Here is a 16043-nt window from a genome sequence, read left to right on the forward strand (position 1 = left end):
TCCGCCTTCGTACGGCCCCTGCAGCCTGCCCTCTTCTTCTTCTCTGTGCGATCGAGCTGAGCCGTGGGTTGGCGGCTGATCGGAGCTGGCTCAACAATGCTGGATCGATCAACGGCCGTCTGAAAGAGCAGCGGTGCGTGCATTTATATTGCATGCTAATCTATAATACCTAAATTAAATAGTTCATCCTCACTAACTTATTAGCAGCACTGCCCCATCAGCGTTTAATTAGAGGCTTACAAGCGGGACCAATCATAGCAAAAAAATCAACACGTTGGCTTCAGTTACTGCACACGTTGGTAGGACCAGCCAGAGAAGTTCACGACGAACGTAATCCAGCCCAGCCCATCGGCCTCGATTTCCTCCTTTTTTTTTCTTTTTCCTGCGAGAACACCCCTGCTTTGCTCCGTGACACCCTCCCCCGCTTTCCCCTGTCTCCACCCCGGCGCGCCGCCAGCACGGGATCCACCCTTCCTCCCGCCGCACACCACTCCTTCCGCGGCGGCCACCTCATTCCCTCCTCTCCCCTTCACCGTCCTCCATACTTGCGGTGGCTGCTACGGCTACTTTGCAACAGAGCAGCGGCCGGTGGTGTCGTGGTTGGGGATCGGTGTCGGGCTGCTCAGCTATGGACTCGCTGCTGCCAAATGTATGAACTTCCCTCTTGGTTATCGATTTGCTGGCAACGACATCGAGCTCCCGACTATGGCGACGCTATCTGTCGACTTGAAGGTACTGCACTCAGTTCGTCACAAGGTACTGTACTCTGTTCGTCAGAACAGTATTTCCTCTTTTCTTTATAATCCTACTAGCAAAAGGGTCGGTGCGTTGCAACGGGAGAAACAAATTCACGACGCTAGTGAGCCATACGTGTTGCCACTTGCCCTCTTCGTCACCGTCGATTAGCGAGCCACATATTCACGGAGACAAATTTCATGGACTTCAGATGATGGTGAACGCCACCCCTATCTCATCTACACTTAGTATATGCACTGTCGAAAGAGTTCATGCGTGGCAATGGAGACAAATTAAATAAAATGTGCTTAGAAATATGAAAAAATGGTGATATTCCTTGTATAGTTATTACTCCCTCCGTTTCAAAATAGATGACCCAACTTTAGTATATTTTGAAACGGAGGGAGTAATCACGTAGCAAAAGAGCCCATATCTTCATCTTTCGCTGTAATTCTATCTCACTCTCACAGTATTTCCTCTAACAGCAAGCAATTAACCGAAGTGGCAGCATGGAGCATCAAACTGCTAGTACCTCTGCTCAAAAACCTTTACAACATAAGCATTTTATGTATGATACAACATAAGCATTTTATGTATGATGCAACAGGAGAAAAGAGCCCAATTATCTTTTGCTGTCCAGAACAATGTGATTATTTAAAATTACGATAAAATCATCAAGATCCTGAATCAATCAAGTAATGTGGCGAGCACCTCTGGCCAAGTTACAGCTCCAACATCTGACATCCAAACTGGCTGAGCATGACTGCCATGTACATCCCTTAAGTCACCATATTCATAGCCAATTTCTATGGGTATTCGCGTTGTAGAACCCAACCTTGCTAACCGTCTTTACTCCTCAAGCAGTTCTTGAATTCTCATGGCGTGTGATACTCATCAGGCCTAAAAAAATTAAGCATGAGATCAAGGATTCAGAGTATAGATCAAAGATAACTCTTCTTCCATGCGGCTGTAACACTAACAACACATAACATGTGGAATTTGGAAGGAAATTGTTGGAAAAGCACAGCCATATACCGGCAGGGAATGGCTGAGCGAACATGTAACTTGTTCGGTCGTCGTGCTACGTTCAGCTGTGCCACACACAATTGATCACTAAGCAGTAGATGGACATAAGACCATCCGTTCATATAGGTGCTTTTGCAATAGAGATTCCATAAACCGTAAACCACATAGTTACTGCATTGCAAATATGGCCGACCAAAGTAGAGATAGATTCTGAAATTATCTAGCCGCTGCATTGCACCCACGGCTGGCTCATCTTATTAATCCTTGCTACTATCTGAATTCGCATGTCCTAACAGCACAATGTAATGTATGGTTGCTCAGGGCTGCATGTATGGCTGTTTCTGATTCCTGAGCGGGGATATGTCGTCAGTTTAATACCTTCCATGTCGGCGCAGTGGTCGTCGTCGTGGCAGCCATCAAGCAGGTCGCTGCAGGGCTCTCCACCCTCCCGGTCACTATATACCACACAGTAGAAGTTTCCCACTGCTGCCACCATCCATGGATGTTCAGATGAGAAACAAATAATGACACAATACATGGATGCGAGACAGAGGGTTGAAGGGCACACACTATAGTAATTGAGGGCACATGATTGGTTCACGGAGGCGGCGAGCCCGAGAGACGCGGCCGTGGAGGCACTGGCGAGGAGGATGGTCTACGGCCTCGAGGCGCTCCTTGCGGGCGCCATATGGGAGGGCTCCCTGTCATCGTGTGCCAAGCCGCCCACGGCGCGTGGTCCCGGGCGTTGTGCAAGGGGACGACCATCATGTTGTGCTCCATCCCCACGAGCGGCAAGCAAGAGCTGGGCGAGGCGGCAGAGATGCTATGCGAGCGGCTTGTAGGGTTATTGCGTGGAGAATTTAGACGCCGCCTGTTTGGATGAAAATACATCAATCAATCTCTTGTTCGCTCTGAGTCGTAGAAGAATCAGTTTTTTCTACGTCGACTAATCAGCTTTGGTGAGAGGCCTACGTGTGCGTGAGTGGGCTGGACAATCTCATAAAAACCTTTTTTTTCCTACAAAGCGTTTTTTTAAATCTCAACCGTTAAACTTTATAGTTAACACAAAATCAACGGATATAAAGAAGTGACGTATAGAAAACTATGAAAGCTTCCGTCCTTTAATATTAGGTAAAGATATACAATATATTCTTACGAAAAGGGCCATATCAACCTTACACAGCCTACTGCTACATCCTCTCTGTAGTCCATTGCTTCCACCGGCCCATCATGTGTATCTTCCCTGGTCACGATGGACAGCGAACAGCCAGCTGACTAATTGATGTCGGACGCTCCCTCTCCTAATAATGTTCTAGCCGCTTCACTTCCTCTCCCCGCCATCTCCACAAGAAACTGATGGATTGCTCTTTAAAATCCCATCGGGTCTCTACCACACCACTCATGCTGCCTCCGGTGAGCAACTCCCTGCCATTTCCTGCAAGTTCTCTGGAGTATATTGTTGATTGCATCACAAATTTGCACTTTCTCAGGTACTACATGCTCACCCACCCTTTTAAGCTGTGGATGCCCACGACTCAATTGGTACTAAAAGTCTGCTTGAGGGCCGTCAGTTTTGTCCTCCGATAATCATCGACCTTCATGGTGGGACGAATTTGGAGTCTCCGCCCATTGTTTGCTGGTGATGCGCGTGTTGGCAGGAACACACCTGCAGCCCCGGTGTCACCTCCCCTCTCCTAACAGGTACCCCCACAGCCACTTCCTCGTGCGTCCCATCCAGTTTTTATGAGTCCGGCTCTTAAATCCAGAGATTTAGAGTTGTGACTAGAAGTGCATCAGCTAACTGTGTTGCAAAATCATGTCTTGACCGATGCAAAGCTAAAATTATAGGTTGGTGTCTGAGATGCTGAAGATTGGTATGATATGGATGTCATACTATATTTTCCCTATAGGTTTATATGTCATATTTCGATTCTTTTTCTTCTCTGTCTATGAATTTCAAGTCCCGCTACACTTTTTTCATGTGGTTGGTGGCCGGTAAATCTTCGTCTATAAACTAAAGATGGACAGAAATTCAGTAATGTTCAATTTGCTGCAGCAAATGGTAAGGTAAGAGTGCATTTTATTTAGCTTCACTTGATAATTACTTCATAATACTGCAAATATGTTGGTACCGTCAATCATAATTTTCACTAATGCCATTTGTTATCTCCCAGATCCACGCACCTTGACATCTAGGTAACAAAAGAGCAGGTCTAGGAATAGAGAATACTAAGCAATGTTTTTTTCTTTCTGAGCAAGCACTATCAGTACTCATGCTGGACTAGACTATTCCTCCTCCGATTAGTATTCTTCTCTCAATATTGTATTTGTTTATATTTTTTCCTTTTTAGGATCAGATCAGGTATTTGTCTTGGCAAGCATTTGTGGATATATTAATTTGAGCTGCAACACTGCAAACTGATCGTGTTGTTTATATTTTTATTTGTAGGGTATTGTGTTACAACTAAGGTTGCCGGCGACCTGAATGGTAAATATCTAATGTTTCTGCACACATACAACTACCCATGTCATTTTTTATTTTGTCAATTCTTGCACTCTCTGCTCTCTTCTACCTGATAAGCTCATAAGTGTGACAACATTACCCTGTGAAAGTTCTTATCCTCCATCATGGTAAATATGAACTGGTAACTAGAGAGATACGCTTTAGCACCTCGCCCAATTAATTATATTCCCCATTGTATCCACCATATATCTTTGCGCAACACTACAAACAACAAGAAATCAGTAAACATTTCGGGACAAGTGGAATACATCCACTAAGAAAAATATATATCAAGGGACTATGATCCATGTTTTACTACTAAATAAATATATTCCATGTATTGGCAATAGTAGTTGGAAAGTCAAAAAGATGCAATTACTATGGTTGTGTTATTTGGCAACAATGGACTACAATTGTACTGAAGGTTTTTCTTACCATTTCACTTTGTCTATAGTTTGTTGTAAATCCTTTCGGATCTTTGTCTTCTTTTATTAGCGAGAACGCAGTACTGTCATGTGCGTTGCCCACAACTTATTAGCAGTTCTTGCTTTCTGATATGATCTTAAAGATAATCTCTTAATAGTTGTACAATTTGTTTTCAAATCCTAAATCTCTATATGTGATGTCAAACGGTTTGTTGCTGAAAAAATATACGATGTGATAGTTGCTTGGATGGGTTCTGTTTACCTTTGAAGGCAATGGCATTATGTGTCCTCATTTGAAGTTTTTGCATTTGCAAGGTCACACTGTGAGGTCTTAATGTTTTACCTTCGTAATAATTATTACTAAGAGAAGATATGGACCTTCATTTCTCCTTACCACTTTATCATTTCAACCATGGATGGATAGCCAGTACAAATGGACAACCCAAGCAGCAAATAGTGAATATTGGTTCGCTCTCTATTTTTTATATCACTTTTTTGCCTTACTGCATCTACTTTAATTAATAATGTAAACATCTTACCCATTATGCCACCTAATCCTTCGAACAATAATCTGCCATGTTCTTTACTGTTTTAATAAGGGAAGCTTGGAGCAAATACACAGATGCAATTGCAAAAATAAAGAACACAAAAGAATCAGTATTTATAACTTTCTCAAAAATAAAAGAACACATATGCAATAAATTTGAATCATAGATTTGTGAAAATAAAGGTCACCTATATTTCATATTATTGATTCAGATGGTTTTATTATTTGATATGTGAATGTTATCTGAAAATCTATAACAAATTCCCGCAGCAACGCGCGGGGCATTTATCTAGTTAATCAGTTCTGAAGGCTAATTGCCTGTGTGTATATCTGCTGCGCCCGCGATGGATCTTTGACAGCTCCCCGTTTCACCCCTCCGCCTCCGTAGGTTGCCGGAGAAGCTCGTCGGGAGAGGCTGCTGCCTCAGCGCTTGAGCAGCTGGGCAACCGCTTGTTCGGGCCGGCAGCCAGTGGATCGATCCCCAAGCTCGATCAAAGGCGCCGCCTTGTACTTCGCTGCCACTTCGCTTCCTTGGCGGGAGTACTTGCTACAGCGTCCCGCCGCCGTCTCGGCCACCTACGGAGAGGTGACCGCAGAGATCAGCTCACTCCCTTGCTGCCCGTTTGTCCATTTTTTATCCTGTTTTTTAAAGTACTCCCTCGGTTCCAAATTACTTGTCGCGGGTATGGATACATCTAGATGTATTTTAGTTCTAGATATATTCATTTCTGCGACGAGTAATTTGGAACAGAGGAAGTATGTTATATGAAATAAGTACTCCCTCTCTTCTTTCTTCTTTCTTGTGTGACGCTCTTTGGTATTTTGAGTTAAATTTGAATCATAAACTTAACTAAATAAATACCCCTTCCGTCTTACGCAAGTACCATCGATTTTTTTACTAGTTGACATTTATTTTAGGACGAATGGGAGTATCAGTTATACTCCTATGTAACAAAAAACATGCAAACTTCTTTCGTTTTTTTAGTAATTAAGCCTTAGGGTTACAGTATCATACAGCTAGAGTGCATGCCATGACCGGTTTACGCAAGTACCATCGATTCGATTTTCCCAGATTACCTAAATCAATCATAAACATAAATACTACTAGTATGTACTAGTACATAATTAATCCTAACACAATGGTCAAAGTCATGTTTCAAAAAATGAAGTCAGATCATCCTAGCCAAGCTACAAAGAAAAGGACGGCCGGGATAAATGGCGACAGTGACAGGAATAAAGAGCACGACGATCTGTACAGGTGATTCTTTTTTAGAAAAGAATGAATACCTTCGGCCTCTGCATCTAGACGATGCATACAATCAATTTATTAATTATTAACGCAAGACTTTATAAAGTCGTACAACAGTAAGATCAAAGTCATCATCTCAGAACCTCTGTCGCTACTCCTATCTAGCTGATGAAGGGACGCTGATGGTCTGAGCCTAATATCAAACAGACCTCGCAGCCAAAGCTAACATCTAAGACCTGAGGTCCCAACCAGGACGCCTGCCGGATATGGGCACCCACCAGTCCGGCGTGCTCCTCAACCAGGACGCCTGCCGGGTATGAGACTGCCACAACCACCTGCCACCTATCCATCTTCAGAGCTGTATTGCTGCATCGGTCTTGCCCGGTCTCGCTGCCGCCGATGCCACCACCACGCCAGACAGCGTCGACCTCCTGCGCGTGTCCGTCACCACACATCTGACGCCAAGCCTCCGCTGCTCCATGCCGCCAAGAGCCGCCGCCAAGAATATGTAAAAAGAAACACCGCTCCACCGAAAGGGAGGCAGCACACCCCCACCCCTCACCTGCAGACCCTCCCATCCGATCCCAATGTCCTTGGCGCCGCCTTCAGGAAGGTTATGGTGCACGGGGCGCCGCCGACGTCCGATCCGCGTCGGATCTTGGGCTTTCACCCGGACATGGGTCGGAGTGGAGAGATGGTGTCCTCAACAGCGCCCCCAAGGAGGAAAGCGGCGCCAAAAGGTGGCGTCGCCGCTGCCGACCAGCCAAGGTGGCCAAGGTTTCCCTCGGACACCGATCTGCTCCATCAGAACACACCGGAGATGGATCCGACAAGATCCAAAACCGAACTAGAGACTGGGAAGGGATGCATGAAAGGAAGGGGGCAATACCTCCAGATCTGGCACGGGAAGCTCCGCGCCGCGTTCGACCACCACCTGCGGCTCGCCGTCCTCACGGTTGAGCCCTCAGGCACGCCGCACGCCACGCCGGCAGGGGCCGTCGCCCCTGGATCCGAGGGCCTCCGCGAAGAAGGAGCGCCGAAGACCCTGTCGCCACCTTCCCCGGCACCTGTGCGGGCTTTCCCGACGGTCGTCTCCGGTGACGGCGAGGAAGATGAGGGGGTGGCGGCGGGGGGAGTGAGTATCTGGTGATACGGGAGCTTAGATGCTCCCATGATACGAACTCCCGTGAACCGTTCGATCGGATATCCAACGGTCACAAACAGAGCTCCTGGAACTTTGCAGAAAAATCCTTCAAAAATCTGATATTTTCGTGCAAGTCCAAGAGCATGGCTTCCACCCTTAGATCTTAGATCCAATGACTCACGAAAGCCCATATCATTGTATCATCTAAACTCTTGTATCACCTGATATTTTCCCACGGCGGGGGAAAACCCTCGACTTCTTCGAGTCGCCCTAGGGGCGACGCGAGGGACCAGAAATTCCTCAGGTCATAGCGACGTGGAATCGATTGAAAGAAAAGCTGATGTACTCGTACGGTGATCATTCCTATTTCCAAGACAAAATCGTGGCTATCAGCTAGCTAGTCACTTCATCTTTATACTAGCGCATATGTACACACACGGCCACTTGCAACCCCAACATATTAGAATAAATTCGAGGCCATACCGTTGATCATCCGAAAACTAAGCAAACACATGAGCACGACACCAAAATTTATTAACGAGGTTCACCGATATGGCTACATTCCCGGGGCATAACTACGGGCGCTTTTTCCCATGACACCGCTACAATACCGCACCCGGTCGCCCTGGACACCGGCACATGCCGCCGGCTTCCTCTGCGTTTCGATGCTATTATGTTGGCATAGGTTACATCGTGTGTCTACCCTGCTATATAAGAGAGGCCTAGGATACAAGTGTCCTACTAGGACACGACTCCGTGAGTGAGGGCTTTTGGTAGCCGGGCTACAGGCAGGCCGCAATCTGGCCCGTCGGTATGGGCTTTGGGATTGGGGAGCAGTCATTTCGTTGCAGCAGAGTGGCAGGCCTAGTGGGTGAAATACGGTCCATGATACACCTATAGTCGCATAGACGTATTGGTGTTCGGCTCACCAACCGATGCTGTTCCCCGGCCCGCGGGAGCACTGATTGCCCTGGACCGTCATTTTGGTACAGGGATGGTGTTTCGAAACAACGCATGTAAAATGGGTCCGGTGACCTTTGTGGAGCAGATGGATCCACGCTACCAGGTTGGCTCGGCATCCCCTTCTTCCACAGAAGCTCAGTTCGGCGGCTGCTCTGTTCTTTCAGACACACGCACCGCGGCGGCCATTCCCCACCGGCGAGATGTCGACAGACGGCCTCGAACTCGACGGGTATGTTGATTTTGCTTCATTGGTCTACTTTCCCCATCCTTTTCGTCTGGATTCGCCGGCGTTTCCCCATCCTTTCCGTCTAGATTCGCCGGCGTTCGACTGGAAACTCCTTTCCTGATGGGGCTAGATTTTGATTGTAGGAGGGGTGTAGCAGACATCGCCGGATGGAATTGTGCTGTGTTCCCAGGATTCCATGAGTGCGCCAAAGCACTGGAAGGTGGCGAATGGCGGCAAAGCACAGGAAGGTGGAGATGGACAGAGATACGATGTGTGCTCTGAAGCCACTAGCGGCTGGACAAGGAGGTAAGATTTTTTGTTTCCCCTCATGCTTGATTCGCAGCTGTTAAAGCTTAAACTGCTTTGACCATGATTGCTGGAAATCAAAAGATAGGTTGTGGGGCAGATCACTAGGGATAGTTTCAGGTTCGGCTGTGTGCTGGTTTGGCCACATTTTTTGCAGTGGAAAAATGTCGAAAGTTAAGCATAACATTAGTTGGTGGAAGTGTCGAGGGCTTCAAGTTGGTAATGTTTCCACTATGCCGGGGGTGAGGGGGGAAAGGTTTACTCAATGAGGTTTCGTTATGGCTAGATTATGACAGGGGCGTCTCTGTGCTGGCAGGTTCGGTTGTCTGTCCTCCCAGTGGAGTCCCAGTATTCCATGAGTACGCCAGATGTCGAGATCGACAAGGATGGCAAAGCATAGCCAGATGTAGATGCAGCGAGATACGAGGTTTGCTCAGAAGCTACGAGTTGCTGGACACGAAGGTTAGTAAGAAGCGGCTGTAGCTTTTTCTCTTTGATTTTGCATCTTTTCATCAAGGATTTTTGCATTGTAGGTGTGTAAATTAGTTCACTTTTGTTAGCTAGCATAGAATTTGGTCCGCAAGAAAGAGTATTTCAACTGTCAGACAGTGTAGTTTCAGTTAAAAATTCGTGGTACGTATGCACTTTGGATGGCAATGTGATTGTTTCTGGTTTTTTGTTCTGATTGTTTCTGGCTTGTTGTCACCTAGAGGAAATTGTCATTGGTGCTGGTGTGTGGCCTGCTTAATTTCTTTTAGTTGGATTAGTTGAGCTAGTTAAACAAGTATATAGTTTTACGGAATTGTGGAGAGACCATAGACATGATGAAATGAACACAACAATTTTGGGAGATTTTTGATTTACTGCATAAGTGTGTGGATGCAGTGGAAAGACAATTGATTTGTTTCGGATCTCACTACAAATCGACAAAACGTAGGATGTTTATTTGATGACCTCTGTTTCAATGAAAGACACGTGATTTATGAGAAGTGTTGGAACACTTTGTTATTGGGAGATTTCTGATGATGGATGTATTTGGACAACAAATTCAGCAGAAAACTGTAGCTAGGTCAAAATGTGCTGTTAGGCTTGTTGTCACCTAGAGGAAATCGTCCTTCGTGCTGGTGTGTGACCTGCTTAATTTGTTTTAGTTGGATTAGTTGAGCTAATTACATACAAGTTGATGTGCACAGAATTTAAAAAGTATATAGTTTTATGGAATTATGGAGGGGCCATATACCTGATGAACTGAACACAACAGTTTTGGGGGATTGTTGATTTTCCGAGTAAGTCTGTGGATGCGGTAGGAAGACGATTGATTTGTTTCGGATTTCGCTACACATCGTAGGATGATTATTTGATGAGCTCTGTTTCAGTTAAAGACACAGGATTTATGAGATGTGTTGGAACACTTTGTTATTGGGAGATTTCTGATAATGGATGTATTTGGAAAACAAATTTAGCACAAAACTGTAGCTTGGTCAATTTTGTCCACACCGAACGGCTAGTTTACGTAATGTCAAGGCATCGGCTAGGTGTGTTGGGTTTAGTTTCGTATGACAGTGGATGGACTACTTGTTTGGTATTCAGTACATGACCAAAGTGGGATTCAGTACATGGCCAAAATGGATTACCCTGATGAAAATGTGATTGCCATGAGATCTACGTTGGCATCAATCAGTAGGATAGGTCTTGTGTGTGATGAGCTTTGATTCATTGGAAGGCACATGGGGGCTTTTTTGATTTGTATAGGTGGATCGCCTGTGAGCACCACTGATTTTTTTGGCAAAAATGTATTTGATTTGGTATTAGCGTTCGTATTTACATAATTTGAGTAAGAATCTGAACAAATCATAGTCACTATAACCATTTTGTTGTGTGTGTGTGTGTCTTAGTTTTATTACTCACCGGACAGTTCGCTCTAGGAATGCTTAGAGGCAAACTGATTGTGCTTAGGTTGTTGTTTTCAGTAAGTTGGCATGTTTTTTAGATGGCCCTGTTATCTACCAGAACAATATTCAAAATGGTTGTTCCATGCAAAGATTACTTGGCACACCCTTTATTCAATTCCCAGACCGCCCTGACAAGATTTTGTTTGTTTGTTCTGCTGAGACACCATTTTCAGGGTTAGGATCGGGAAAGCGCCGGATGAGACGGAGATGAACATTGACAGGAAAACAATGCTTGAATTGTCTGTTTGCGCTTATGCGGAAGTGCACAAACTGGGGGATGGTTGGACATCGCCGCAATGCATGCGGTACTAAAAGGAGCGGATCTTTTTAGCCTAACTTCCTCTAGATTAAAACTGGTTGTGATGTTTGATGCCATCAAGTCTCCATGTGGTTGTGCGGTAGTTTCTCTATCTCGGATGTCAGAACTTTAATTTGTGCTACCAACAGTAATTCTCCTGATGTGTGTTAACTTTGTCTGAACTTTTTTGCTGTGCGATTGCAGTTCTGTTGTTTGGTCAACTAAAATATCAGTTTTACTACTGATGGGATGAGTGTTGTTTTTCTACCTGGTCTTTTTTTTCTGTCAAAACTGTGTTGTTTTTGCTGTCGACAGCAGTAGAGCGGCTGTAGTTCCAGTGCTTAGCTTGTTAGGCAGGGAGCTGAAATTTGAAATTATAAGATAATGTTGCTGGTGCCTAGATGGCCCTCGATTTTACTTGTCTATTGGGTTTCGAGTTTGTCATTGGCAAAGCAACCCACTTGCAGATAGGAGAGGACGCAATGATTTGGAAATTAAAAAAAAAGACTATCTCGTTCGGTAATTGTACGTGTGCTAAGTTCTTCTTGAGCAACGCCAATAAACCAGCTCCATTTTCAAAACCAGGGGAGTGCGATCACGGGTGATGAGATGACAATGAAATGCGACTGCCTAGGGTACTCCATTGCGCTATGCACGAGATGGCACGCCTCCTCTGTCTAGGGCAGATGTGCGTGCCGACGGGTACATGCATTAAATGACTGGCAGCTGCGCGTGATGGGTGCCGAGCTCCATGTTCAACTACTACACTCCATGCCGTGGTTTTGCTTGACTGGGTCACTGCTATATGTTCTTCGCCAACGTCAGTGGAAATGATCAAAACAAATGGATGGGTTTATGAGAGCTCGCTCAGAGACTTAACAGTCTCCAAAATAAACTATGCAGTAAACTAATTGATGCCACGGTTGGACGATCTTAACAGGGGGCCGTGTTCATTGCTTGTCCTTTTTTTTTGCGTGCGAACCACACCGGCTGGTCTCCTTTGTGTCGCCTGTGCGTGATCGACGAACACATGCTTGGTAAAACGAAGTGACAACTGATGGAAGCACAGCTCCCGAAAACTTTTGAAGACGCCTAGTGAATTCATGGACGTGACAAGACGGGGGAAAGTGAAGTACAATGCGTGGCGCAAAGCTGTTGCACATGAGCGAGGAGTCTCCGTAAAAACGGAGTGGCTAAAAACAAAACGGTCATTATACATGACCATGGCGACGTGGTATGATTAATTCGTACTAAAACTGCTCGATATATCGCATTCAGCATTAGCACGGCACATGTATCATACCCCTAGCATGTAAAAGGGATAAAACTAAAAGTTCGAGCTTAGTGCCAATGGATTTTCAACACAACGACTGTGCAAACGTGATGTGCTTACTGGGCAAAAACGGACGCACGCCTAAACGTGTACCAAATTACATTTGCTTACTTAGTGGATAGCTCATGGTAATCAAAACATGGGTGTTTGCTTTTTTTTAAGGGTCAACATGGGTGTTTGCTGGCACAAAATGCTCCACGTCCGCACTTGGCGTGCTAGTGGTGTCCGCTGGCCACGAATCATCCACGGCATGCACGGGCAAGGACGACAGCTCTCCGCATGCAAGGACGAACAGTTCAACAACTATCGATGATGTGCGTACATGTCAGATGCACAGTCTGCTGCCTAGGTGCTTTTGCATGTGGATGGGCCTCCCTGATGGAATACAGGCCAAAAATAAATAGAATACATCCCATATACTATGACAGCGCCAATCCCCATGGAGGTCCAACGGGCCAGATTCCGGCCTGCCTGTAGCGCGGCCACCATTAGCATTTTCCGACGACTCCATATTCTATCTAAACACAATACAACTACAAGTCCAACTATAACCTATCTTGTACATAATATTCGACACAACTCTAACAAACTTCACATTGATGAATATTCTCCACCACCTTGAATTCGTCCATGCATCAAACTTTCATGTACATTAGACTTGAGCTTATTCCATGAGCACCACTGCTACTCCAAAGACTCCATGTGACTCCACCTGCAACTTGTAGTCCCTTCTTTTCTTGACCACAGTCAACGCTCGAGCAAAATTAAGTTTCTCTTTACTCTAGTCTGTGCTCCCAACTTTCAGAGTATCCATCCAACTTCATCACACACTGATCACCGACCTGCGTGAAAGTGAACAACTCACATATTGGGTGTCACACATAAGAATTACATGAACTCAACATCACCGCTCCTTTCTCGACCGCCTGTCTGAAACTTGAAGGAATTTCACCGTTGCTTGTAGTCATCCCGAGTCAAATTCACAGTTGTCTCACCACATGTATGACCACCAGAGCCCTGACCCGTCTCCATGCCCCATGCGTACCGCACACATCGCCGCTATTACCGCGTCGAGCCTCTGTTGTCCCGGTCGAGTCTCAAGGGTCGCGAACCCACACCACTCAACCCCCACTGCAGAGTACCACCGATCATCACCGACCGATGACGAGTTTCACGCTCCCATCATACCACTGGGCTCCAGTCCGAACTGCGCGTCCCTCGCTTTTTCCCGCTGAATAGGCTTCGACTCTCTGAGCTTTTACGCCGTAGCCCCTCAATCCAGCTCCACCTTCAACATGATTCCATGGTAGATGATCAGCCCACCCCTGCGCCTCATCGACTTCAAGCTCCGTGTATACACCACCTTGAAGCAACCCCGCGCCATAGTCTTATCGAAGCCACACAAGCCCTCTAGGCCCGTGCCGCGTGTTTCCACGCCCAGAAAACGGTCACCATCAGCACCACACTCCTATGTCGTCGTCGCCGATCCCACAACGTCTTCTGTACCAACCGACTGATGTCGATCCGTCAGACTAACTAGCCCGACTCAGACGAACTTGTCCGGCCGCATGACATGCTCCAGACTCCACGAGCCTCGTACGCATATCATCTGTCTTGATTTTCCTTCGACCATCATGCCGAACTAACGCCGTCATTGACCATCTTCATACACAATCTACGTACAAAGCCAAAAACTCCAAAGGAAAAAACACATAAGCATTCTTGTGTGCGTACAACAGCAGCTACGCCACACGTGACTTTTCAAGCCTTTTCTCTTCCTCTTAGCAAACATACTTGATCGATCCAATGTGATAGCCATAAGTCAATGCCCCAGTGACGAGACAACACCGAGCAACGCCCTTGACCGCAACGAACGACGTCCTTCTTTTTTATTTTTTACCAAACAAATCTCCGGTCCGGATTGCTCTTGCCGTACGCGACCTGATCCAGCGCGCTATGTGCACGCGCCTTGGGCTTCCGCAGCCAGCGCCCATCGATCTATCTGACCAACCTGCTGTCTGCCTTAAGCCGTCGCCGCTTCCAATCGCTAGCACAAGCAAAAATATCTTCGCCGCAAGTCGAAACTTTCCGTCGCTACACGTGACCAACTCGACTGCTTCCACGAATTATTTCGCTCCTCCTCTAGATCAACAATTTACCTCCGAACAACCTAATGAACAACCTAACTCTGATACCACTTGTTAAAATAAATTTGAGGTAATGCAGTTGATCATCCGAGGAAAGCAATCACACGAGCACGACACCGAGATTTGTTAACGAGGTTCACCGATATGGTTACATCCCCGGGGCAATGACTACGGGCGCTCTTTCCCGTGACACCGCTACAATACTGCATCCGGTCGCCCTGGACACCGGCACATGCCGCCGGCTTCCCCTGTGTTCCGGTGCTATTATATTGGCATAGGTTACATCGTGTGTCTACCCCCGCTATATAAGAGAGGCCTAGGATACAAATGTCTTACTAGGACACGACTCCGTATCCTATCTAAACACAATACAACTACAAGTCCAACTGTAACCTATCTTATACACAATATTCGACACAACTCTAACACAACATAATTTCTGAAACCCACGAACGTCTCGCCTGCAGACTTGGATTCAAAAGTTCCAACAAAAGCCATTACGTGCGTACTTTGTGTTTTTGATTTGAGCCAAAGTTCCAACAAAAGCCAGGTGGAAACTAACCTATAGTCAATAACCCAACCATTATTGATGTGACAATCATCCGCACATTGCTGAGTAAGTAGGGTTAATTACAGTGACCTCGCTCCTGATTTTGTGGTCATCGCATGTCCTAGTGCAGATTGCTCCTGGTGGCTCCTGTGGGCTGTGGCTGGCAGCTGCTCGCCATGAACGCAATGGAGCCCGCGGACGAGGTGGAGATCTGGGCGCCCATCTTGGCTAACCCTCTTGATTGGCCTCCATCTTCTGTCACTGTTCTTCTTCCAAGTCAGGTACTCCCCACATTTCCTTTCTTGATCAGCTAGTTCCCTTCTCACATACTTATGCTAGACACACAACTAAACCGATCGTCGGACAAAGAGATACGAACATTGATTTCGCTCGTGGTCTTGCTCAAAACCATTTTTTTGTGTTGTTGGCCTGGCCTGGTAGAAAAACCCGGCCGGTTTTTAATACTTCAAAAAAATTGTGAGATCAGAAAAGGTCAACAGAAATTACAAAAAAGTTCATCTATTTTTTAAGTTGTCATCATTTTTTAAAACAAATCATCAAATTTGAAAAAAAAATCAAAAAAATGAGAAAAGTTCATCGATACTGTTTTTTATAGAAATGTTCATTGATTTTTTTAAG

General features: G+C 45.9%; 2 long non-coding RNA genes across 3 annotated transcripts; both read left to right on the plus strand.

The window, feature by feature from the left end:
• Positions 1-436: 436 nt before the first annotated feature.
• Positions 437-4935, plus strand: LOC119327519. Its single transcript, XR_005158550.1, has 2 exons — positions 437-3174; positions 3252-4935. It is a non-coding gene; the product is annotated as an uncharacterized LOC119327519 (long non-coding RNA).
• A 3728-nt stretch (positions 4936-8663) lies between these two features.
• LOC119329455 lies at positions 8664-11639 on the plus strand. Of its 2 annotated transcripts, XR_005159538.1 has the most exons (4): positions 8664-8821; positions 8962-9124; positions 9441-9586; positions 11250-11639. It is a non-coding gene; the product is annotated as an uncharacterized LOC119329455 (long non-coding RNA). The 2 variants fall into 2 exon arrangements; XR_005159537.1 differs by having other exon boundaries at positions 9441-11639.
• Positions 11640-16043: the final 4404 nt, after the last annotated feature.

The sequence above is a fragment of the Triticum dicoccoides genome, chromosome 7A (assembly GCF_002162155.2).
Source record: "Triticum dicoccoides isolate Atlit2015 ecotype Zavitan chromosome 7A, WEW_v2.0, whole genome shotgun sequence".
NCBI classification, from domain to species: Eukaryota; Viridiplantae; Streptophyta; class Magnoliopsida; order Poales; family Poaceae; genus Triticum; species Triticum dicoccoides.